Here is a 26,477-nt window from a genome sequence, read left to right as displayed (position 1 = left end):
TCCTGTGGTTCAAAAGGAGCTTCACCTTTCACCACTTATACCCAAGGAACTAAGATTGGATATGTTTCAACCAATATCTTCTAAGGGAAATACCGAAATTTTGAAAAGTGGGCATAAGATGTTGCATTACTAGTAGTAATGTTATCTTAACTTTGTTCCTACTACCAAACTCCGGACGGAACTTTTAGTTGTCTCTGCAAACAGATCTACTTGACATCTTAGCCATGTCCCTTCTCTGTGGTAATAGTGATCCATCATTGTGAAGTTCTTCAGCTGTTTGAACCTCTGCCTCTTTCCTCCCAGCACCCAGCTAAGAATTTTAGCAGCTGTTCTCTTTTGTTTTTCAAGAAGAACATTCCTGAGACCTGGGCAGGAACCAGCCCAGCATGGACCTGGACAACTTGCCAAGAACATGAGCAGTAAGTGACATGTCTGTGTGCACTCAAAGACTTCCTCCACCTCCCAACTGTAATCTCAGCATGTTACAAAGACCTGGTGCCTGTACAGAAAACCACAGGGTTTCCCCATCACAGAGCTGGGCTGTCAGACAACTGTGACACACATTTCATTCAGAGCTGTCTCCAAGGAAGTTGGGCTGATCTCTAAGCTCATAGAGGACCCTTCAGGGACAATTATTCCATTGAGAAGGTAAAGCAACGCTATTATTCCTACCTGAATGTAGACTTGGCAAACTATATGTCTTTATAACTTGATTCTTGAAAAGTTTTTATTACTTGTAATTAGTAATTTCTTACAAGCCAAAATTAAGGGCAGCATGGTGGCTCAGTGGTTAGCACTGTTGTGTTGCAGCTCTGGGGTCCTGGGTTCAAATCCCACCAAGGACAAGACCTGTAAGGAGTTTGTATGTTCTCCCCATGTTTGCGTGGGTTTCCTCCGGGTTCCCTGGTTTCCTCCCACACTCCAAACACATACTGATAGGGAATTTAGATTGTAAGCCTCAACGGGGACAGTGCCGGTAATATCTGTAAAGTGCTGTGGAATTAGTGGCGCTATATAAGTAAGTAAAATAAATAATATGAGTCAAACTTTTTATCTCGATTCTTACAGACTTTTGCCTCCTTTTTACCCATCTGCATATTTTGTGTTAAAATTTAGAAAGATTCTTGTAATTGTTCGTACACTTTTACAATATTTATTATCAATTGTGGACATTTTTCTTTTACTTAAAGTATTTCAGCTATTCTAACTTGTCCATGTCTAGATTGGCTTATGTCTTGTATATACAACGTAGTGGGGTGGGAAATGTGAATTATGGGGACATGTTTTGGATAGTGGAGGGTCACGGTTGGCCCAGAATGGATCAATATTAGCGACCCTCCCCCAGTAACTGTGTCACATATTGTATGGATAACTTAAAGGAATGTTTCAGTCTTAGTAGGTTATCACTTCTCCACTGGATGAAGATTGCATAGCACAGCGCCCAGCTATTTTCAGACATCTTTAGTGTCACAGACTTTAATGGAGGGGAAGGACGCATACATGACTGTTCTGTGATCTTGTAGACATGACAGATTGGGGACTCAATCACTGTTCTGGTAAATGGTGGGGCTCCCGGTGGTGATACCCACAGCGATCTCACCGTCATTACCTATCCCGTGGGCTGGAATACTCCTTTTAATCTATCGTTATATATGACACTCCTCAGAAAAGCAGATCATCCTGCCATATTATGTGTATAAGGAAACTTGATTGTTGCCCGATTTGTAGCCTGTTACCATGGAGACCACATTGGTCTGCATTGAACCTGTGAACACAGATTGATAGGAAATGTTACATCTAATTATTTTATTTCAGCTACATCGGGACAAAAATGGTTGCTCAGTTGTACATAGCCTATAAATATGTTGCAGCATCAGAACATTGGTTCACTGTCATCAAAGCACCGAAAAACTTATTGAAATAAATGTCTAATTCTATCATGTAGCCATTCCTATCCTCAGCTTATTCACCCTGAAGGGTCAGCTAATGAATCCATGCTGCTGCTTCCGTCTTCTTCTTCCACTACAATCACTATCAGCTTGCCACGTTTCAAAGGAGAATTTATCAGACCATTCTGGTACTTTGCGGGATATTTCCATTTACTAGGAGCATTGCACTTTATCATCCAAATGACTGATGATGCAGGCTCTGTATATTCACATCTTGTGATTAAAATACATTAATATTCAAAAGCACAAATGACAGATTGGGTTCATTCTAGCTATAGATCTCATGGCAGCTGCAGAAAGGTACTGACTGTTTTATGAGTTTGTTGGTCTTGGTTCATCAAATGCATTTGTGTCCTATTTCATATCAGAAAACAAATGTATTTGCATAATTCAATACAGACACACATTTGCCCTATTCCATTTCTTGCATATTATAACTCTTTATTGGCTCATATTCATCCGTGCAACAATAAATAATTGCGCGCATGACTACGACACAATGCATTGTTAGCCAAAATCTACTATAAGATGAACTGTCCGTATCTCATCTTGCATTCTGTCCTACAAAGTTATGATGGTAAATGGGTTTCCCACAGCTCCTGCTCTCACAGTCTTATCAGTCGTGTTTTTTACTAAACCTAAAGCCGGTCCTTCACATGAGATTTCTATTAGATGATCATTCATGTGTTTTCATTGGGAAAAGACTAGAAAGTAGCTGTCAGCAGCTATAGCTAACCTCCCCCAACGATGATCGCGAACAAGCCGTAAGCCTAACAGGCTAATTAAAGAAGTTGTCCACTACTTGGACAGCTTCTTGTCATACCCCTCGCTTGGCCCAGATAAAATGATAAAGCCTATACTTATCTTCTGTGCCGGCGCCGTGTTTCTCACGGAAAATGATTGCAATTACACGCTTTGTTAGGCTAGGTTCACACTAGCGTTGCGCCGCCCTGCGTCGGCGACGCAACGCGCGACGCACGTAAAAACGTGCGCAAACGCGCGCAAAAACGCGCGCGTTTTGCGACGCGTGCGTCGTTTTTGACGAAAATCGGACGCACAGAAAATGCTACAATGTAGCGTTTTCTTGCGTCCGACGCTAGCGTCGGAAACGACGCACGTGGCGAAAAACGCCACCAAAACGACGCACGCGTCCCCTATGTTAAACATAGGGGCGCGTCGCCGCTGCGTCGCCGCTGCGTCGCCGGCGCGTCGCCGGCGCAACAGCGACGCACATTGGCGGAACGCCAATGTGAACGTAGCCTTATACACGTGTTTATTTTGTTTGTGTGTATTGAAACAACACAAAAAAAGGCAAATTGGACATAATTTCACACAAGACAACAAAAATGGGTCACACACAATTGTTGGCACCCTCAACTTAATATTTGGTTGCACACCCTTTGGAATAAATAACTGCAATCAGTCACTTCCTATAACTATCAACAAGCTTCTTACATCTCTTACTCAACTGGAATTTTGGACCACTCTTCTATTGCAAACTGCTCCAGGTCTCTCATATTTCAAGGGTGCCTTCTCCCAACACCAATTGTTAGATTTCTCCACAGGTGTTCAATAGGGTTTAGATCGGGACTCATTACTGGCCACTTAATATCTCTCTAGCACTTTGTTTCCATCCATTTCTGGTTGCTTCCTGAAGTATCTTTGGGGTAATTGTCCTGCAGGAAGACCAACGACCTAGGATGCAAACCCAGCTTTCTGACACTGGCCACTACATTGTAGACCACCAAGATAAATAATCCAAGGGTATAATTATTTAAACAAAAACAAAAAAAGAAAAAAAACACCTAAAAATATTTTTTTAATAGATATACTTTAAAAATACTATCAATAATTACAGGCAAATACACAAATTACCAACACCCAAGCTGAGTAGGGTTAGGGACAAAAAGGCCAAAAATACCGTATGAGGGTGAAAAATTCCTGAAGTCGCCCTGAAGGGGTCCTAATAGACTAAAGGTACCGTTACACATAACGATATCGTTAACGATATCGTTGCTTTTTGTGACGTAGCAACGATATCGTTACCGAAATCGTTATGCGTGACAGCGACCAACGATCAGGCCCCTGCTGTGATGTCGTTGGTCGCTGGGGAATGATCAGAACTTTATTTTGGTCGCTGATCTCCCGCTGACATCGCTGAATCGGCATGTGTGACGCCGATTCAGCGATGTCTTCACTGGTAACCAGGGTAAATATCGGGTTACTAAGCGCAGGGCCGCGCTTAGTAACCCGATGTTTACCCTGGTTACCATTGTAAATGTAAAAAAAAAAAAACCACTACATACTTACATTCTGGTGTCTGGTCACGTCCCTCGCCTTCAGCTTCCCGCAATGACTGTGAGCGCCGGCCGTAAAGCAGAGCACTGCGGTGATGTCACCGCTCTGCTTTACGGCCGGCCAGCGCGCCGCTCACAGTCAGTGCGGGAAGCTGAAGGCGAGGGACATGACCAGACACTGGAATGTAAGTATGTAGTGTTTTTTTTTTTTTACATTTACAATGGTAACCAGGGTAAACATTGGGTTACTAAGCGCGGCCCTGCGCTTAGTAACCCGATGTTTACCCTGGTTACTCGGGGACTTCGGCATCGTTGGTCGCTGGAGAGCTGTCTGTGTGACAGCTCTCCAGCGACCAAACAGCGATGCTGCAGCAATCGGCATCGTTGTCTATATCGCTGCAGCGTCGCTAAATGTGACGGTACCTTTACCCTTCCTGTCAGTGGAGGTTGGCACCCTACAATTCGATGTGGCACCCCCACTCTTCATCGACTGTCCCTCCTGGCCATACATGTCCCTGCTAGCTACCCACGCCCAAAAACCCAACCACATACATACAAGACTCTGTAAGCTAGACTGACCTGCAATACATATGCTTATAATCAGTGTAGATATATAGAAGGTGTCAAAGCTCTTAATCTAATAAAGGCTATTTGGTATTGAAATGATTTTAAGTTATAGACACCTTTTGGTATAGTGGTCAGAAAAACATTTTTTTAGTAAAAAAATATATACCATAGATCCAGCTAGAGTAAATAGAAACTATCTGCATTTATATAACTGACCATGACTTGGCCAAGTGATATTGGAGTTTCACTCCATATGGAGTAATTTAGCACTTCACAGGTAAACATATTAACAACAAAAGTACTTATATCATAGCAGTGCCTGAGCTTTAGAGCACTAATGCCAGGCTGTAATAAGCCAATAGTCTGCCTAATACAGCTCAGTATCCCAGTTGTTCACTATACAAACAAAAAGGGGGGGCACCTGATGTTGAACAGTAAGGTCATGGTTCATAATGCAGAAAAAACTTAAATAGCTTGCTAAATCCACCACAGTGGGTCACTTATCTGGTCACTTGTCTGATCATGTCTGGTCATCTATCCCAGTTTAGTTATAGCGTCCCTACGCGTTTCACCCTCTCCCATCAGGGCTCATCAGGGGACTGTAGAAAGGAGCGTGCCGAAGTGGCTGTAGTAATCAGTGTGGGTGACACTGATTACTGATTACTACAGCCACTTCGGCACGCTCCTTTCTACAGTGATACAGTTTCTACTTGTGATATCAATTGCAAAATGTGCTAACTTAATAAATCAGTTTAATGGCCAATAATTCTACAACGGTCTGTAGTCTTATAGAGAGCCAACATCAATATTAGCAATACCCCCAGTGGGTTCCAATTTCTTTCTATCATTTAGTGTGTGAGAAATCATTTCTTGCTGCAGTGTGTTCATTGAAGCTGTATGTTTATTGAAATATTTCACTTTTAGTACATTCATTTTATAACAAGCGACATTAAAACACAGTTTGCTTCAGTTAAGCATTAGATGCTGCCTTTACTTTCTGCAATTACCTCATTGTAAAATATTATGCAGACTGACTATAACTGGAGCAAAATAATATGGGTAAGGTGGTGTCTGAAGCGTCAACCCAACAGACCTCATAATACACCATGTTCCAAATTATTACGCAAATGACATTTTTCTCGGATTTTCCTAGATGGTCGGTGCAAATGACAGTAAGTCTAATAAAAGTCATCACCCGTTAGATTATACATCGAATTTTATTGAAGAAACCTCCCAATGATAACAGTATAATCTCCAAAATGAATAAAAACTCAAATTGCACTGTTCCAAATTATTAGGCAGAGTAGAATTTCTAAACATTTGATATGTTTTACTGAAAATGCTCATTTGTGGAATTTGCAGCATTAGGAGGTCACATTCACTGAACAAAAAAGCTACCGTATATACTCGAGTATAAGCCGACCCGAGTATAAGCCGACCCCCCTAATTTTGCCACAAAAAACTGGGAAAACTTATTGACTCGAGTATAAGCCTAGGGTGGAAATGCAGCATTTACCGGTGAATTTCAAAAATAAAAATAGATCATTATTTCCCCATAGCTGTGCCATATAGTGCTCTGCACCGTTCATATTGCCCCATAGATGCTGCACAGATGCCCCATACAGTGCTCTGCACCGTTCATATTGCCCCATAGATGCTGCACAGATGCCCCACAGTGCTCTGCACCCTTCATATTGCCCCATAGATGCTGCACAGATGCCCCATACAGTGCTCTGCACCGTTCATATTGCCCCATAGATGCTGCACAGATGCCCCATATAGTGCTCTGCACCGTTCATATTGCCCCATAGATGCTGCACAGATGCCCCATATAGTGCTCTGTACCGTTCATACTGCCCCATAGATGCTGCACAGATGCCCCATATAGTGCTGTGTGCCGTTCATACTGCCCCATAGATGCTGCACAGATGCCCCATATAGTGCTGTGTGCCGTTCATATTGCCCCATAGATGCTGCACAGATGCCCCATATAGTGCTGTGTGCCGTTCATATTGCCCCATAGATGCTGCACAGATGCCCCATATAGTGCTGTGTGCCGTTCATACTGCCCCATAGATGCTGCACAGATGCCCCATATAGTGCTGTGTGCCGTTCATATTGCCCCATAGATGCTGCACAGATGCCCCATATAGTGCTGTGTGCCGTTCATACTGCCCCATAGATGCTGCACATAAATCTGTGCTGCTGCTGCTGCAATAAAAAAAAAAAACACATACTCACCTCTCTTGATTGCAGCTCCCAGCGTCCGGTCCCGGCGCCTCCATCTTCCCGGCGTCTCTGCTCTGACTGATCAGGCAGAGGGCGCCGTGCACACTATACGCGTCATCGCGCCCTCTGCCTGAAGTCTGAGCGCAGACGCCGGGAAGATGGAGGCGCCGGGGAGATGGAGCGGCGCCCGGCGGCTGGAACGGGGACAGGTAAGTATGATATACTTACCTAGTCCCAGCGATCCTGACGCTCCCCGCCTTCCTCCCCGTCTTCTGTGCTGCAGCCTCTTCCTGTCAGCGGTCATTGGCACCGCTGATTAGAGAAATGAATAGGCGGCTCCACCCCTATGGGAGGTGGAGCCGCCTATTCATTTCTGTAATGAGCGGTCCCACGTGACCGCTGAAGAGGGGAAGAAGCTGCAGCACAGAAGCCCGTGGGACGGCAGGGACAGCGCGAGGATCGCTGGGACTAGGTAAGTATACCTCAGCGACCTCTCCCCCTCACCCGCCGACCCCACCGCTACCGTGACTCGAGTATAAGCCGAGAGGGGCACTTTCAGCCCAAAAATTTGGGCTGAAAATCTCGGCTTATACTCGAGTATATACGGTATTTAACTCCAAAACATCCTAACAGGCCAAGTTACATGTTACCATAGGACCCTTCTTTGATATCACCTTCACAATTCTTGCATCCATTGAATTTGTGAGTTTTTGGAGAGTTTCTGCTTGTATTTCTTTGCATGAAGTCAGAATAGCCTCCCAGAGCTGCTGTTTTGATGTGAACTGCCTCCCACCCTCATAGATCTTTTGCTTGATGATACCCAAAGGTTCTCTATAGGGTTGAGGTCAGGGGAAGATGGTGGCAACACCATGAGTTTATCTTCTTTTATGCCCATAGCAGCCAATGACTCAGAGGTATTCTTTGCAGCATGAGATGGTGCATTCACATTGGTGCATGAAGATGATTTTGCTCCTGAAGGCACGTTTCTGCTTTTTAGACCATGGAAGAAAGTTGTCAGTCAGAAACTCAATATACTTTGCAGAGGTGATTTTCACACCTTCAGGAACCTTAAAGGGCCCTACCAGCTGTTTCCCTGTGATTCCGGCCCAAAACATGACTCCTCCACCTCCTTGCTGACGTCGCAGCCTTGTTGGGACATGGTGGCCATCCACCAACCATCCACTACTCCATCCATCTGGACCATCCAGGGTTGCTCGACACTCATCAGTAAACAAGACTGTTTGAAAATTAGTCTTCATGTATGTCTGGGCCCACTGCAACCATTTCTGCTTGTGAACACTGTTTAGGGGTGGCCGAATAGTAGGTTTATACACCACAGCAAGCCTTTGAAGGATCCTACACCTTTTGGTTCGAGGGACTCCAGAAGCACCAGCAACTTCAAATAACTGTTTGCTGCTTTGTAATGGTATTTTGGCAGATGCTCTCTTAATCCAATGAATTTGTCTGGCAGAAACCTTCCTCATTATGCTTTTATCTGCATGAATTCTGTCTGTGCTCTGTTTCAGTCACAAATCTCTTCACAGTATGATGATAACTCTTAAGTTTTCGTGAAATATTTAATGTTTTCATACCTTGTCCAAGGCATTGCACTATTTAACGCTTTTCAGCAGCAGAGAGATCCTTTTTATTTCCCATATTGTTTGAAACCTGTGGCCTGCTTAATAATGTGGAACATCATTTTTAAGTAGTTTTCCTTTAATCAGAATCACCTGGAAAACTAATTATCACTTGTGTTTAAGATTGATTTCAGTGATCCATTGAAAAAAAAACCAATTCAATCTTTGACACTTAAATCCAATTTGCATAATAATTTGGAATACAGTGTAAACCTCCACCACTTTCTGCTCTTGGATATTTCCGAGTAATCGTTACATTGCCAGTGTGACACTTGAATTATTTGGCCACACGGGATTTATAATGGGTATATTAGGTCAACATCATTGTTCATCAGTATGATACTTCATTGGTTCTAGGCTTTGACATAATTTTGAGATTTAAGAGTCCAGAAGGAGCTAACCTGATTTAGTGCCGACTTTGGAGCCAAGTAGAGTTTTGTAAAGTCTTACTTGGAGAGGTGGATCCTAGAAATCTTTGGTCCAGAAGAGAAGATCTTATACACCATAAAAAGATGGTGTTGGTGCAGCGGAACGATCCAGTTGGTACAACAAAACCTGATGTGGGACCCGAAGACAATGAGTCAAAGTGACAGAAATTGGCGTGGTGAGGTCACCTCATTGACAACAGGCTGGATATTATGAACACGTTCACACGTTCACATGAGTAACGGTAGAAGGAAATGACTTAAAAGATGCCGTTCCTGCACCCAACTGGTTCCTGTACAGACTAGTAAAGTCCATAACATGGATGGGGAAGTAGATATGACATGGGCAAGTTAAGTTGGGTGCTCTAATTTTACAGAATAGGAAATGGACCTCACCTCTGTGTAATCTACACTGTGTGCAGAATTATTAGGCAAGTTGTGTTTTAGAGGATTATTTTTATTATTGATCAAGAACTATGTTCTCAATCAACCAAAAAGACTCATAGATATCAAAGCTTAATATTTTTGGAAGTTAGAGTGTTTTTTTTAGATTTGGCTATCTTGGGAGGATATCTGTTTGTGCAGGTAACTATTACCGTGCAGAATTATTAGGCAACTTGATAAAAACGAAATATATTCCCATCTCACTTGTTTATTTTCACCAGGTAAACCAATATAACTGCACAAAATTTAGAAATAAACATTTCTGACATGCAAAAACAAAACCCCCCAAAATGAGTGATCAATATAGCCACTTTTCTTTATGATGACCCAACAGCCTTACATCCATTGATTCTGTCAGTTGCTTGATCTGTTTACGAACAACATTGCGTGTAGCAGCCACCACAGCCTCCCAGACACTGTTCCGAGAGGTGGACTGTTTTCCCTCCCTGTAGATCTCACATTTTATGAGAGACCACAGGTTCTCTATGGGGTTCAGATCAGGTGAACAAGGGGGCCATGTCATTATTTTTTCTTCTTTGAGACCTTTACTGGCTAGCCACGCTGTGGAGTAGTTGGAGGCATGTGATGGAGCATTGTCCTGAATGAAAACCATGTTTTTCTTGAACGATACTGACTTCTTCCTGTACCACTCCTTGAAGTTGTTTTCCAGAAACTGGCAGTAGGTCTGGGAGTTGAGCTTCACTCCATCCTCAACCCAAAAAGGTCCCACAAGTTCATCTCTGATGATACCAGCCCATAGCAGTACCCCACCTCCACCTTGCGGGCGTCTGAGTCGGAGTGGAGCTCTCTGCCCTTTACTGATCCAGCCTCTGGCCCATCCATCTGGCCCATCAAGAGTCACTCTCATTTCATCAGTCCATAAAAAACCTTTAAAAAGTCAGTCTTAAGATATTTCTTGGCCCAGTTTTGACGTTTTATCTTATGTTTCTTGTTCAAAGGTGATCATTTTTCAGCCTTCCTTACCTTGGCCAGTGTCATTTAACATGCGCTTTCGGCAAGCGCGCTGGAAATCCAACCCATCGGCGCCTGTGTAAAATGACCGTTGGTCGCTGATGGACTGGCATGACAACCAGAGGTCTCCAGCAGACCTATATAGTTGTCATGGCCGGACTGCTATGAGCGCCGCCCGGTGGTCAGCGTTCATAGCAAGTCAGCAATTCTGCTACATACAGGCGATTTGATCATCATCTGTATGTAGCAGAGGTGATCGGGTTATGGCAGCTTCTAGTCTCCCATGGAGACTATTGAAGCATGCCAAAAGTAAAAAAAAAGTTTTTAAAAATATAAAAAAAATATAAAATATGTAAAAGTTCAAATCACCCCACTTTTGCACCAAACTAAAGCAATAAAAAAAATTAAACCTACACATATTTGGTATTGCCGCGTTCAGAATCGCCCGATCTATCAATATAAAAAAGAATTAACCCGATCGCTAAACGGCGTAACAAGAAAAAAAGTCAAAACGTCAGAATTAAATTTTTTTGGTTGACGCAACATTGCATTAAAGTGCAATAACAGGCGATCAAAAGAACGTATCTGCACCAAAATGGTATCTTTAGAATGTCAGCTCAGGAAGCAAAAAATAAGCCCTCACCCAACCTGAGATCATGAAAAATGGAGACGCTACGAATATCGGAAAATGGTGTTTTTTTTAACAAACTTTAGAATTTTTTTTCACCACTTAGATAAAAAAGAACCTAGACATGTTTGGTGTCTATGAACTCGTAATGACCTGGAGAATCGTAATGGCAGGTTATTTTTAGCATTAAGTGAACATAGCAAAAAAGCCAAACAAAAAACAATTGTGGAATTGCACTTTTTTTGCAATTTCACCGCACTTGGAATTTTTTTCCCGTTTTCCAGTACACGATATGGTAAAACCAATGGTGTCGTTCAAAAGTACAACTCATCCCACAAAAACAAACCCTCACATGGCCATTTTGACCAAAAAATAAAAAAGTTATGGCTCGGGCAAGAAGGGGAGCAAAAAATCAAAATGAGAACATGTGTTTATGTGCTGCATGTATACAACTTAACCCCTTAGTGACAGAGCCAATTTGATACTTAATGACCGAGCCAATTTTTACAATTCTGACCACTGTCACTTTATGAAGTTATAACTCTGGAACGCTTCAACGGATCCCACTGATTCAGAGAATGTTTTTTTGTGACATATTGTACTTCATGTTAGTGGTAACATTTCTTCGATATTACTTGCGATTATTTATGGAAAAAAAAAAGAAATATGGCGAATATTTTTAAAATTTTGCAATTTTCAAACTTTATATTTTTATGCCCTAAAATCAGAGAGATATGTAAAAAAAATAGTTAATAAATAACATTTCCCACATGTCTACTTTACATCAGCACAATTTTGGAAACAAATTTTTTTTTTGTTAGGGAGTTATAAGGGTTAAAAGTTGACCAGCAATTTCTCATTTTTACAACAATATTTTTTTTTAGGGACCACATCACATTTGAAGTCATTTTCAGGGGTATATATGATAGAAAATAACCAAGTGTGACACCATTCTAAAAACGGCACCCCTCAAGGTGCTCAAAACCACATTCAAGAGGTTTATTAACCCTTTACGTGCTTCACAGGAACTGAAACAATGTGGAAGGAAAAAATGAACATTTAACTTTTTTTTTGCAAACATTTTACTTCAGAACCATTTTTTTTATTTTCACAAGTGTAAAAACAGAAATTTAACCATAAATTTTGTTGTGCAATTTCTCCTGAATACGCCGATACCCCAAATGTGGGGGTAAACCACTGTTTGGGCGCACGGCAGAGCTCAGAAGAGAAGGAGCGCCGTTTGACTTTTTCAATGCAGAATTGGCTGGAATAGAGATCGAACGCCATGTCACGTTTAGAGAGCCTCTGATGTGCCTAATCAGTGGAAACCCCCCCAAGTGACACAATTTTGGAAACTAGACCCCTTAAGGAACTTGTCTAGATGTGTGGTGAGCACTTTGAACCCCCAAGTGCTTCACAGAAGTTTATAACGTAGAGCCGTGAAAATAAAAAATCGCATTTGTTTGCACAAAAATGATCTTTTTGCCCACAAATTCTTATTTTCAAAAGGGTAACAGGAGAAATTAGACCACAAAAGTTGGTGTACAATTTTTCCTGAGTACGTTGATACCCCATATGTGGGGGTAAACCACTGTTTGGGCGCACCGCAGAGCTTGGAAGAGAAGAAGTGCCGTTTACTTTTTCAATGTAGAATTGGCTAGAATTGAGATCGGACGCCATGTCGTTTGGAGAGCCCCTGATGTGCCTAAACAGTGAAAACCCCCACAGGTGACACCATTTTGGAAACTAGACCCCTTAAGGAACTTATCTAGATGTGTGGTGAGCACTTTAAACCCCCAAGTGCTTCACATAAGTTTATAAAGTAGAGCTGTGAAAATAAAAAATCCTTTTTTTTCCCTCAAAAATGATTTTTTAGCCTGCAATTTTTTATTTTCTCAAGGGTAACAGGAGACATTGGACCCCAAAATCTGTTGACCAGTTTGTCCTGAGTATGCTGATACTCCAAATGTGGGGGGAGGGGCACTGTTTGGGCACCCATCGGGGCTCAGAAGGGAAGGAGCGCCGCTTGGAATGCAGACTTTGATGGGATGGTCTGCGGGTGTCATGTTGCATTTGCAGAGCTCCTGATGAACCTAAACAGTAGAAACCCCCCACAAGAGACCCTGTTTTGGAAACTAGACCCCCCAAAGAGCATATCTAGATGTGTGGTGAGCACTATGAACCCCCAACTACTTCACAGAAGTTTATAATGTAGAGCCATGAAAATAAAAAAATAATATTTTTTCCACAAAAGTGATCTTTTCACCCCCAAATTTTTACTTTCACAAGGGTAACTGGAGAAATTGGACCCCAAAACTTATTGTGCAATTTATGCTGAGTAGGCTGATACCCCATGTGTGTGTGTGGGGGGGGGAGGGCACTGTTTGGGCGCTTGGCAGAGCTCGGAAGGGAAGGAGCACCGTTTTGGAATGCAGACTTTGATAGAATGGTCTGAGGGCGTTATGTTGCGTTTGCAGAGCCCCTGATGTACCTAAACAGCAGAAACCCCCCACAAGTGACCCCATTTTGGAAACTAGACCCCCAAAGGAACTTATCTAGATGTGTGGTGAGAACTTTGAATGCCCAAGTGCTTCACAGAAGTTTATAATGCAGAGTGTTGTGAATTCTGCTCTTGGGTTCCCTCCAGTGGTTGTTGGTGGGAATGCAGTTGTCTCTGACTCACAGTCCTGGCCAGGTGTATCGGATAATTACAATTCTGATTGGGATATTTAGGTGTGCAGGATCCTTTAGCCCTTGCCAGTTGTCAATGTTCCTTGTGAAGTGTTGGATCTCTTTCTGGCTTCTCCTGCTTGCTGCCAAATTCAGCAAAGATAAGTGTTTTGTTTTTGTATCTGTGGCACACTGCTGTGTGCTTGTTTCAGTTTATTCCTGCTCTGTTTGTAGGATTCACTGGAGTTGCAGATATACGCTCCGACATCTTTAGTTAGATGTAGGAAGTTTTTTGTATATTCTGTTGTGGATTTTTTGAAGGGTTTTAATACTGACCACACAGAACTCTGTCCTATCCTGTCCTATCTAGCTAGAGTGGCCTCCTGTGCTAAATCCAGTTTTTTCTGCCTGTGTATGTTTTTTCCTCTCCTACTCACCGCCGATATTTGTGGGGGGCTGTCTATCCTTTGGGGATTTTCTCTGAGGCAAGATAATATTCCGATTTCCATCTTTAGGGGTTTTTAGTCCTCCGGCTGTGACGAGGTGTCTAGGTGTGTTAGGTACACTCCACGGCTACTTCTAGTGGCGGTGTTAAGTTCAGGTTTGCGGTCAGTATAGTGGCCACTTTCTCCAGTGAAAGTTCTCATGCAGCTCCAAGGTCACCAGATCATAACAGCAGAGTCGTGAAAATAAAAGACTTTTTTTTTTCAACAAAAAAGATTTTAGAAGCCCCCAAGTTTTTATTTTCATAATGGTAACAGGAGAAATTGGACCCCAAAAGTTGTTGTCCAATTTATCCCGAGTACGCTGATGCCCCATATGTGGGGGTAAACCACTGTTTAGGCGCACGGCAGAGCTCAGAAGGGAGGGAGCACCATTTGACTTTTTGAGTGCAAAATTGGCTGTCGTGTTTGGAGACCCCCTGATGTACCTAAACAGTGGAAACCCCCCCAATTCTAACTCCAACCCTAACCCCAACACACCCCTAATCCCAACCCGATCCATAATCCTAATCACAACCCTAACGATAATCACAACCCTAACCCCAAAACAACCCTAATCTCAACCCTAACCATAACCCTAATCAAAACCCTAAATCCAACACACCCCTAATCCTAATCTCAACCCTGACCTCAAACCTAACCCTAATCCCAATACACCCCTAACCCTAATCCCAACCCTAACCTTAACCCTTATCCCAAGCCTAACCCTAATCCCAAGCGTAACCCTAATACCAACCCTAATCCAAACCCTAACTCTAATCCCATCTCTAACTCTAACTTTAGCCGCAACCCTAGCCCTAACTTTAGCCCCAACCCTAACTTTAGCCCAACCCTAACCCTAAATTTAGCCCCAACCCTAACTTTAGCCCCAACCCTAACCCTAGCGCTACTTTCACACTTGCGTTGTGTGGCATCCGACGCAATCCGTCATTTTGGACAAAAAAAAGATCCTGCAAATGTGCCCGCAGGATGCGTTTTTTGCCCATAAACTTGTATTGCCGACGGATCGCGACGGATGGCCACATGTCGCGTCTGTCGTGCACTGGATCCGTTGTGTTTTTACAGACTGTCGTCACAAAAAAAATTCAATGTAACTTTTTTGTACGTCGCGTCCGCCATTTCCAACCGTGCATGCGTGGCCGTAACTCCGCCCCCTTCTCCCCAGGACATAGACTGGGCAGCGGATGCGTTGAAAAACTGCATCTGCTGCCTACGTTGTGCACAATTTTCACAACGTGCGTCAGTACGTCGGGCCAACGCATTGCGACGGCCCAGTACCGACGCAAGCGTGAAAGAAGCCTATCCCTAGTCCTAAATTTAACCCCAACCTTAACCCTAAATTTAGCCCCAACCCTAAATTTAGCCCCAACACTAACCCTAAATTTAGCCCCAACCCTAACCCTAAATTTAGCCCCAACCCTAAATTTAGCCCCAACCCTAAATTTAGCCCCAACCCTAAATTTAGCCCCAACCCTAACCCTAATTTTAGCCCCAACTCCTCCAGCTGCCAGCCGGCAGATCATGGCGGGCGCACTGCACATGTGCCCACCATTTTCTTACTGGATGAAGCCGGCGGGCAGGAGGGGACGCAGGAGGACCCAGGGACAGCAGTAAGTATAGCAGGGTCCCCGAATCCCCCTATTTCTTTGTCCTCTGATGTGCGATCACATCAGAGGACAGAGAATGACAGATCGCTTTTTTTTTTTGCGGCCGCCGGTAAGCAGTTAATTACCGGCGATCGCAAAACAGGGGTCGGTATAAACCGACCCCGATCATGTTCTTTGGGGTCTCGGCTACCCCTGGCAGCCAAGACCCCAAAGATTTTCCGGGTGCCGTCCGGCGGGCGCACTGCGCATGCGCCTGCCATTTTTTGGCCGGAACAAGATGGCGGCGCCCATCGGGAGCCACGAGGAGCACCGGGGGAGACAGGTGAGTATCGGGGGGCTATCGGGGACCCTATTTCTCTGTCCTCTGATGTGCGATCACATCGGAGGACAGAGAAATTAAATGGGAAATTGCATTTTTGTTTTTTTTTTGCGACCGCCGGTAAACGGTTAATTACCGGCGATCGCAACCCGGGGGTCGGGAAAAAACCCCCGAATCATTTTCTCTGGGGTCTCGGCTACCCCCGGCAACCGAGACCCCAGAGAAAATCCAACTCTGGGGGGCGCTATTCACTTTTTCCACAGCGCCGTTAATTAACGGCACTGTGGTTTAAGTACCCTTAACTGCCGCCGTTAAAAGGCGTATCGGCAGTCGTTAAGGGGTTAAACCAAGCTCCATTTTTATGTTTTTTCTTTGTATTTTTGCATTCTGTGCAAGTCAGGTGTGGCCTCTCTCTCTCCTGAGCTGGAAATTAAATTTAGAAGATTCCCTGCTGAGGTCAGCACAGTGGTTCAGTGGATAGCACTGCAGTGCTGGAGTCCTGGGTTCAAATCTCACCAAGGACAACATCTGCAAGGAGTTTGTATGTTCTTCCCGTATTTGCATGGGTTTCCTCCAGGTTCTCCGGTTTCCTCTAACATTCCAAAGACATACTGATAGGGAATTTAGATTGTGTGCCCCATCGGGGACAGCGATGATAATGTGTGCAAAACTGTAAGGCGCTGCGGAATATGTTAGAGCTATATAAAAATAAATATTATTACAAATAAATATCATAATTATTATTCCCCAGACTGGTGTCCACAGGTTGGGATCCGGTCCTTTTTATCGGCCCTTATTCACATACTAAGGTCAACTCTAACACATAGTAAGGTTTTTAATATTAGACAGTGTAGGACCGTCCCAATCATCCAGTATTTTAAAGGGAATCTGTCACCCCCGAAACGTATACAGTGGGGCAAAAAAGTATTTAGTCAGTCAGCAATAGTGCAAGTTCCACCACTTAAAAAGATGAGAGGCATCTGTAATTTACATCATAGGTAGACCTCAACTATGGGAGACAAACTGAGAAAAAAAAATCCAGAAAATCACATTGTCTGTTTTTTTAACATTTTATTTGCATATTATGGTGGAAAATAAGTATTTGGTCAGAAACAAACAATCAAGATTTCTGGCTCTCACAGACCTGTAACTTCTTCTTTAAGAGTCTCCTCTTTCCTCCACTCATTACCTGTAGTAATGGCACCTGTTTAAACTTGTTATCAGTATAAAAAGACACCTGTGCACACCCTCAAACAGTCTGACTCCAAACTCCACTATGGTGAAGACCAAAGAGCTGTCAAAGGACACCAAAAACAAAATTGTAGCCCTGCACCAGGCTGGGAAGACTGAATCTGCAATAGCCAACCAGCTTGGAGTGAAGAAATCAACAGTGGGAGCAATAATTAGAAAATGGAAGACATACAAGACCACTGATAATCTCCCTCGATCTGGGGCTCCACGCAAAATCCCACCCTGTGGGGTCAGAATGATCACAAGAACGGTGAGCAAAAATCCCAGAACCACGCGGTGGGACCTAGTGAATGAACTGCAGAGAGCTGGGACCAATGTAACAAGGCCTACCATAAGTAACACACTACGCCACCATGGACTCAGATCCTGCAGTGCCAGACGTGTCCCACTGCTTAAGCCAGTACATGTCCGGGCCCGTCTGAAGTTTGCTAGAGAGCATTTGGATGATCCAGAGGAGTTTTGGGAGAATGTCCTATGGTCTGATGAAACCAAACTGGAACTGTTTGGTAGAAACACAACTTGTCGTGTTTGGAGGAAAAAGAATACTGAGTTGCATCTATCAAACACCATACCTACTGTAAAGCATGGTGGTGGAAACATCATGCTTTGGGGCTGTTTCTCTGCAAAGGGGCCAGGACGACTGATCCGGGTACATGAAAGAATGAATGGGGCCATGTATCGTGAGATTTTGAGTGCAAACCTCCTTCCATCAGCAAGGGCATTGAAGATGAAACGTGGCTGGGTCTTTCAACATGACAATGATCCAAAGCACACCGCCAGGGCAACGAAGGAGTGGCTTCGTAAGGAGCATTTCAAGGTCCTGGAGTGGCCTAGCCAGTCTCCAGATCTCAACCCTATAGAAAACCTTTGGAGGGAGTTGAAAGTCCGTGTTGCCAAGCGAAAAGCAAAAATCATCACTGCTCTAGAGGAGATCTGCATGGAGGAATGGGCCAACATACCAACAACAGTGTGTGGCAACCTTGTGAAGACTTACAGAAAACATTTGACCTCTGTCATTGCCAACAAAGGATATATTACAAAGTATTGAGATGAAATTTTGTTTCTGACCAAATACTTATTTTCCACCATAATATGCAAATAAAATCTTAAAAAAACAGACAATGTGATTTTCTGGATTTTTTTTTCTCAGTTTGTCTCCCATAGTTGAGGTTTACCTATGATGTAAATTACAGACGCCTCTCATCTTTTTAAGTGGTGGAACTTGCACTATTGCTGACTGACTAAATACTTTTTTGCCCCACTGTATGACCTATTAATATGGGCATACAGGTAATAGAAATGTTACACTGGTCCTACCTGTATGCCTCATATTAATGGTCTTGTTGTGGAGAAATGTTATTTTCTTTCTTTATGCTAATTATTTCTTCCAGGCTTCTGGGAATTTCTCCACAACAAGACCATTAATATGAAGCATACAGGTAAGACTAGTGTAACATTTCTATTACCAGTATGCTCATATTAATAGGTCATATATGTCCCGGAGGTGACAGATTCCCTTTAACACTTAGTATATAATTCTACATTTTATTTCCTCAGCTCCAGTGCAGGACTTTATATCTTGTCTACATCAAAGCCCAAAACTCCAGCTTATACAGTGTATTGCGAAAGTCTTCACCATCTTGGATTTTTACCTATTTTGTTACAGTACAACCTGTGTTTAAATATGTTTGTAATCCAATTTGTTTGTGATACATCAGCACTAAATAGTCTAAGTTGATGAAGTGAAGTGAGAAAAATATAGACATAAATTAAATTTATGGGATCAAATAACAAAAAATTGGCATGTGCATATGTATTCGCCCCTTTTGCTGTGAAGACCCTAAAAATTTTTGGTGCAAGCAATTACCTTCATAAGTCACAAGCTTAGTGAAAAGAAGTCCCCCTGGGTGCAATCTAAGTGTCAAATGGTCTGTCCGTATCAAACTCTTTACCTTTTCTGAAAGGCCTGTGAGGCAGTGACTCGTGTCACAGGTAGGGGTCACTGTGTGTTCTCCCCAGGTTGTGCATGGAGACGGATGAAGTCCATAGGGGTGCATGGGAGTCATGGATTTCGGGTCCGGGTTTTCCATGTGGCTGTAAGCCACAGGTTTGTTAGTTAAAAACCCTGCAGTAAGGGGTATGGGTGTGTCAGGTGCAACATCAGTGTCAGTCTAGTGTGTGCTGTTGTGCAGAGCAGAGGCATGCAGAGCGCTGGCTGTGTGTGAAGCAGCACAGGCCAGCAGAGCCAGCAGCTGAATAGCTTGGCACCCACAGCGATGCAAGTCGTCCATAATAGCTGGTCTCGGATGTGGACAGTCCTGTGTCCGAAGGTGGATGTCCTGTGCCCAAAAGAGGACTGGCATGTGTAACGATTGCAAACAGGTGGAAATGGTGCCCGGCTGCTATCCAAATGATATCCTGGACTGTGTACGGCTGTGTGAGTAGAGTCTGTGATACAGCAGTGCAGGACACCCACGGGAACTAGTCAGAGGAGGACTGGCGTGTGTAGTATCTGCAATATGTAAAGCTGTGTTTGGGGACTTTCATATGGCGTGCGGTCGCCCCACAGATACTGGACAAGGAGAGGTCAGGCGTGTTTAGGGACTGCAATCTAAAAGCCATATGATATGTAATGCTATGAACTGGTATGAATTGAGCACTGATAATATACACTGAAGTTATATGCACTGAAATCTATGCACTTGTGTGTGAATTGGACTTCAATGCTGTGAGGAAACACATTAAAGAGACTTTGTGTTGGAACTTTGTGGGTCACTGCCTCTTCACTGCGTACAGTTGCTACCGCAGCATCATAGGCCACAGAGACTGCAGTTAAGACAGTTAAGTAAGGATCATCACTAACCAAACACCACCATGAAGACCAAAGAGATCTCCAAACAAGTCAGGGACAAAGTTGTACAAGTAGAGTTGGGTTATAAAAAAAATCCCAATCTCTAATGATCCCCTGGAGCACCATCAAATCCGTTATTATCAAATGGAAAAAAAATGGTACCACAACAAACCTGCCATGAGAGAGACACTCGCCAAAACTCTCAGCCTGGGCAAGGAGGGCATTAATCAGAGAGGCAGCACAGAGACCAAAGGTAACCCTGAAGGAGATAGCGTTCCCAAGCAGAGACTGGATTATCTGTCCATACTACCTCAATAAGCTGTACACTCCATAGAGGTGGCCTTTATGAAAGAGTGGGCAGAAAAAAAGCCTTCACTTACACACAAAAAATGTAGGGTTTGTTTTGAGTTTGCCAAAAGATATAAGGGAGACTCACCAAATGTATGGAGGAATGTGTTGTGGTCAAATGAAGCCAAAATTGAATTTTTTGGCCACCAAGGTAAACGTGATGTCATCATAGCTCATCATCCCAAGAACACCATCCCCACAGTGAAACATGGTGGTGGCAGCATCATGCTGTGAAGATGTTTTTGGGCAGCAGGGCCAGGTAAAATTATCCGAGTCGAGAGGAAGATGGATGGTGTGAAATACAGAGATATTCTTGAGCAAAACCTGTTTCCGTCTGTCAGTTATTTGAGACTGAGATGGAGGTTTACCTTCCAACAAGAGAATTGTCATACCATTGCTGCCGCCTCCCCAGTCAGCGTCTCTTTCTCCGCGCTCGCTCCCGGCCTCTGCTTCTCGTGCGCGCGCGCATACCAGGTTCAGTGCTGCGCGTGTGCACTTCTGATCTTCTGTCTCCTCTATGGTCCTGGAGGACTAATACCCTGAGGTCGGTTCTCCTTATTGTCCTCTCTATGGTACTGGAGGTCTGTTACCTGGAATTGCTACCCTGCCTGTAGGTATTTAAACTGCTTCCTGCCGTCCCTCTGTGCCTGGTTATCATTTGTTCCTTCAGGTGTTCCTGGCCGCTCTTAGTCTCTGTGAAGTTCGTTTTCCCTCTGACTTTGAGTTTATCGTGTCTTACTGCTGCAGTTTACCCATCAGTCCTGTGTCTCTGCAGTTCCTGTCTTTCCTGGATCCTGCTAGCCTCTGTGTTTCCTCAGTCCCTTCGCCAGTCCCTGTACTGGTGCAGTTTACCCATCAGTCCTGTGTCTCTGCAGTACTCTCTACAGGACTGCACTCGGGTGTCATCTGAGTCCAGCCTGATTCTATAGCATTACTCTGTGGTCCTACTATCCACGCCTCATCTTGGTCTTCTCCCGTCCTGGTCCTCCAGCTTCCGTGGCGATAGTCCCTCACGGGCCGGCCCCTAACTCTCCCTGTATAGGGGGCGATCTATCTGGTCAGCTTGTCCGTGAGGGGTTCGTCGTCGCGGTCTAGAGGGTCCACTTCCCATTTTCCTCCTGTGAATCGTCACACTCACTATAGGACTGCACTCGGGTGACATCTGAGTGCAGCCTGATTCTTACAGCATAATAAGAATGACCCAAAGCATATTGCTAAAGCACCACTCAAGTAGTTTAAGGGGAAACAATGTTTTGAAGTGGCACAGTTAATGCCCAGACCTTAATCCAATTGAGAATCTTAAACTATGTTTTTCTCTGCAACGCTGCAACCGCTGTCTGATACATTCTGCCCGTGGAACGGTCAGCATGTATCAGCTGCCAAGTGTATTAAAAAGTGATAAAACATACATACCACCGAATGGCGCCTATGAAAACTACTTTCCTGCCACAGCTCCACTGATGAAACATGGCAACACTGAAAAATGATTTCATACAGTATTGCTGAAACACGTAATTCAACCATACACTTCTGGTAACGTCGTACCCCGAGCCACAGAATAAAGTTAACACTTAATTTATGCAGCATATGAATAGTGTTAAATTTACAATGCAAAAAATAGAAAAGACACCCAACAGCTGCCTAGCTTTCTATCTCTCCCAGTAAAGATTTAAAGGGTTGTCTCATTTCGTTAAAAAAATAATAAAATTGTAAAACGGTATTAAATAAGAAACTTTGCATTTTCCCTCTTATTTAAAAATCTTTTTTTTCTCAAGAATGGAGGGATTTTAAATTCTATAGTTTACAGATTGTTGCTCAAGTTACTCGCCACCTCTGCAGTCTATCAGAGGTGGCCGTTCCATGAGGAAAGGAGTGCAGCACTTACATGCTGTTTGCTATAAAGTTTGTAAGCAGTGGCGTAGTGACAATGGCGGCAGTCCACCCAGCTGCTATGGGACCTGTGAGCAGGGGTGCCGATACAGTTAAGTCTTTTTAGGCGTCTGCCGTCTCAGCGCAGTGGGCGCGATGACATCACTACCTGTGTCGGCTGTGCTGAGATGTGCGGCATTTCAGGATACTCGCTGCAGAGACCGAAGCAGCCCGGGGAACGAGTAGGAGATGTGAGTAGTATTGTTTTTTTTTTAAATCAGTGAGTACATTGTGGTGTCCAGAATACTGTATAGAGGCCTATGGGGAGTGCATTATACTCTATGGAGGACTACGGGAAATGCATTATACTGTATGGAGGGCTAGGGGAAGTGCATTATACTGTATGGAGGACTATTGGAAGTGCATTATACTCTATGGAGGACTACGGGAAATGCATTATACTGTATGGAGGGCTATGGGGAGTGCATTATACTGTATGGAGGGCTATGGGGAGTGCATTATACTGTATGGAGGACTATTGGAAGTGCATTACACTCTATGGAGGACTACGGGAAATGCATTATACTGTATGGAGGGCTATGGGGAGTGCATTATACTGTATGGAGGACTAGGGGAAGTGCATTATACTGTATGGAGGACTATTGGAAGTGCATTATACTCTATCGAGGACTACGGGAAATGCATTATACTGTATGGAGGGCTATGGGGAGTGCATTATACTGTATGGAGGACTAGGGGAAGTGCATTATACTGTATGGAGGACATGGGGAAATGCATTATACTGTATGGAGGACTAGGGGAAATGCATTATACTGTATGGAGGACTATTGGGAGTGCATTATACTGTATGGAGAACTAGGGGAAGTGCATTATACTGTATGGAGGGCTATGGGGAGTGCATTATACTGTTTGGAGGACTATTGGGAGTGCATTATACTGTATGGAGGACTAGTGGAAGTGCATTATACTGGGGCACTTTGGAATACCCGCTCTATATGCAACAAACTCCATGTGATCCACGATCTCTTTACTTCCCGCAATCTTTCCTTCCTGGCCCTCGCTGAGACCTGGCTGACACCCCCTGACACGGCCTCGCCTGCAGCGCTGAGCTACAGTGGCCTCCAATTCACCCACACTCCTCGCTCTGGCAACAGACATGGCGGAGGAGTGGGTATCCTTCTTTCTAAAAACTGTTCCTTCAACCCTATCCAACCCCCACCCTCCCTTATCCTCCCTTCTTTCGAGGTTCACGCTGTCCGTATCTACTCTCCCTCTAATCTTCAAATGGCTGTCATATACCGACCACCGGGCTCAACCACTGCCTTCATCGACCAATTCTCCACCTGGCTACTTTACTTTCTCTCTGCTGACATCCCCACCATCATCATGGGTGACATTAATATCCCTACTGACACCAGCCAGCCAGCATCCTCCAAGCTCCTGGCCCTTACTTCATCCTTTGGACTCACTCAGTGGTCCTCCACAGCCACCCACACAGACGGACATACACTAGACCTCATCTTCACCCGCCTCTGCTCCTTATCTAATCTCACAACCTCTCCCTTCCCCCTATCTGACCACCATCTACTCACCTTCTCATCCTTGTCCTCCTCACCTGCCCCCCATGTCCAGCCATTACCACATCCTCGCAGAAACCTCGCACACCTAGACATTCACAGACTCTCTCCTACCCCTGTCCTTCATATCTTCACTCCATGATACGAACAGTGCCACCGCTTTCTATAACTCCACCCTCACATCAGCCATAGACTCAGTCGCCCCTCTCATGCATGGCTCAGTGCGACGAACCAATAGGCAACGTTGGCATAACAATCTCACAAAAAAACTTCGACAAGCATCCAGGGTGGCGGAGCGGCGTTGAAAGAAAACACGCCTGCCAGACGACTTCAATGCTTTCAAACAAGCTACATTTGACTTCAAGTCTGCCCTCACCTCCGCTAAACAGACCTATTTCACTAACCTTGTATCTTCACTATCCTACAACCCAAAACAACTATTCAGCACATTTACCACATTTCAGAGACGGACTACACCTCAACAAACCTGGGAAACACACATTCGCCAGAAGACTTGCTACACTCATCAGGAGGGCGTTAAACTAGAAGAAGAGGGGACGGGAAGAAAAACATTAGACTCGAACAAAGAAGACCCAGGAAAACATACTCATAAGGGAGGTAAGAACATTTCTAAAACAATCCACAGCAAGGAGATTAGAACAAAACAAAATCCTCTAAACTGCATGCTCGCAAACGCCAGAAGCCTGACAAACAAGATGGAAGAACTAGAAGCAGAAATATCTACAGGTAACTTTGACATAGTGGGAATAACCGAGACATGGTTAGATGAAAGCTATGACTGGGCAGTTAACTTACAGGGTTACAGTCTGTTTAGAAAGGATCGTAAAAATCGGAGAGGAGGAGGGGTTTGTCTCTATGTAAAGTCTTGTCTAAAGTCCACTTTAAGGGAGGATATTAGCGAAGGGAATGAGGATGTCGAGTCCATATGGGTGGAAATTCATGGAGGGAAAAATGGTAACAAAATTCTCATTGGGGTCTGTTACAAACCCCCAAATATAACAGAAATCATGGAAAGTCTACTTCTAAAGCAGATAGATGAAGCTGCAACCCATAATGAGGTCCTGGTTATGGGGGACTTTAACTACCCGGATATTAACTGGGAAACAGAAACCTGTGAAACCCATAAAGGCAACAGGTTTCTGCTAATAACCAAGAAAAATTATCTTTCACAATTGGTGCACAATCCAACCAGAGGAGCAGCACTTTTAGACCTAATACTATCTAATAGACCTGACAGAATAACAAATCTGCAGGTGGTCGGGCATCTAGGAAATAGCGACCACAATATTGTACAGTTTCACCTGTCTTTCACTAGGGGGACTTGTCAGGGAGTCACAAAAACACTGAACTTTAGGAAGGCAAAGTTTGACCAGCTTAGAGATGCCCTTAATCTGGTAGACTGGGACAATATCCTCAGAAATAAGAATACAGATAATAAATGGAAAATGTTTAAGAACATCCTAAATAGGCACTGTAAGCGGTTTATACCTTGTGGGAATAAAAGGACTAGAAATAGAAAAAACCCAATGTGGCTAAACAAAGAAGACAGGCAATTAACAGTAAAAAGAAAGCATTTGCACTACTAAAGCAGGATGGCACCATTGAAGCTCTAAAAAACTATAGGGAGAAAAATACCTTATCTAAAAAACTAATTAAAGCTGCCAAAAAGGAAACAGAGAAGCACATTGCTAAGGAGAGTAAAACTAATCCCAAACTGTTCTTCAACTATATCAATAGTAAAAGAATAAAAACTGAAAATGTAGGCCCCTTAAAAAATAGTGAGGAAAGAATGGTTGTAGATGACGAGGAAAAAGCTAACATATTAACCCCTTAGTGACAGAGCCAATTTGGTACTTAATGACCGAGCCAATTTTTACAATTCTGACCACTGTCACTTTATGAGGTTATAACTCTGGAACGCTTCAACGGATCCCGCTGATTCTGAGATTGTTTTTTCGTGACATATTGTACTTCATGTCAGTGGTAACATTTTTTTGATATTACTTGCTTTTATTTATTAAAAAAACGGAAATATGGCGAAAATTTTGAAAATTTCGCAATTTTCAACATTTGAATTTTTATTCCCTTACATCAAAGAGATATGTCACACAAAATGGTCAATAAATAACATTTCCCATATGTCTACTTTACATCAGCACAATTTTGGAAAAAAAAAAAATTTATTATGGAGTTATAAGGGTTAAAATTTGACCAGCAATTTCTTATTTTTACAGCAAAATTTACAAAACCATTTTTTTTAGGGACCACCTCACATTTGAAGTCAGTTTGAGG

At 43.6% G+C, this 26,477-nt stretch overlaps 1 protein-coding gene across 2 annotated transcripts in view; it reads left to right on the top strand.

The window, feature by feature from the left end:
- The first annotated feature begins 545 nt into the window (after nt 1-545).
- DENND4A (DENN domain containing 4A) overlaps nt 546-26,477 on the top strand; it is a 208,592-nt gene continuing 182,660 nt past the window's right edge. The window contains exon 1 of one of the 2 annotated variants that reach the window (XM_069766368.1): nt 546-648. The gene's annotated coding sequence lies outside the window, so the exon portion shown is untranslated. The remainder of the gene's footprint in view (nt 649-26,477) is intronic. The other variant, XM_069766373.1, reaches the window with a different exon arrangement.

Source organism: Ranitomeya imitator, chromosome 4, assembly GCF_032444005.1.
Source record: "Ranitomeya imitator isolate aRanImi1 chromosome 4, aRanImi1.pri, whole genome shotgun sequence".
NCBI classification, from domain to species: domain Eukaryota; kingdom Metazoa; phylum Chordata; class Amphibia; order Anura; family Dendrobatidae; genus Ranitomeya; species Ranitomeya imitator.
This window is presented reverse-complemented; position numbering and strand designations above follow the sequence as displayed.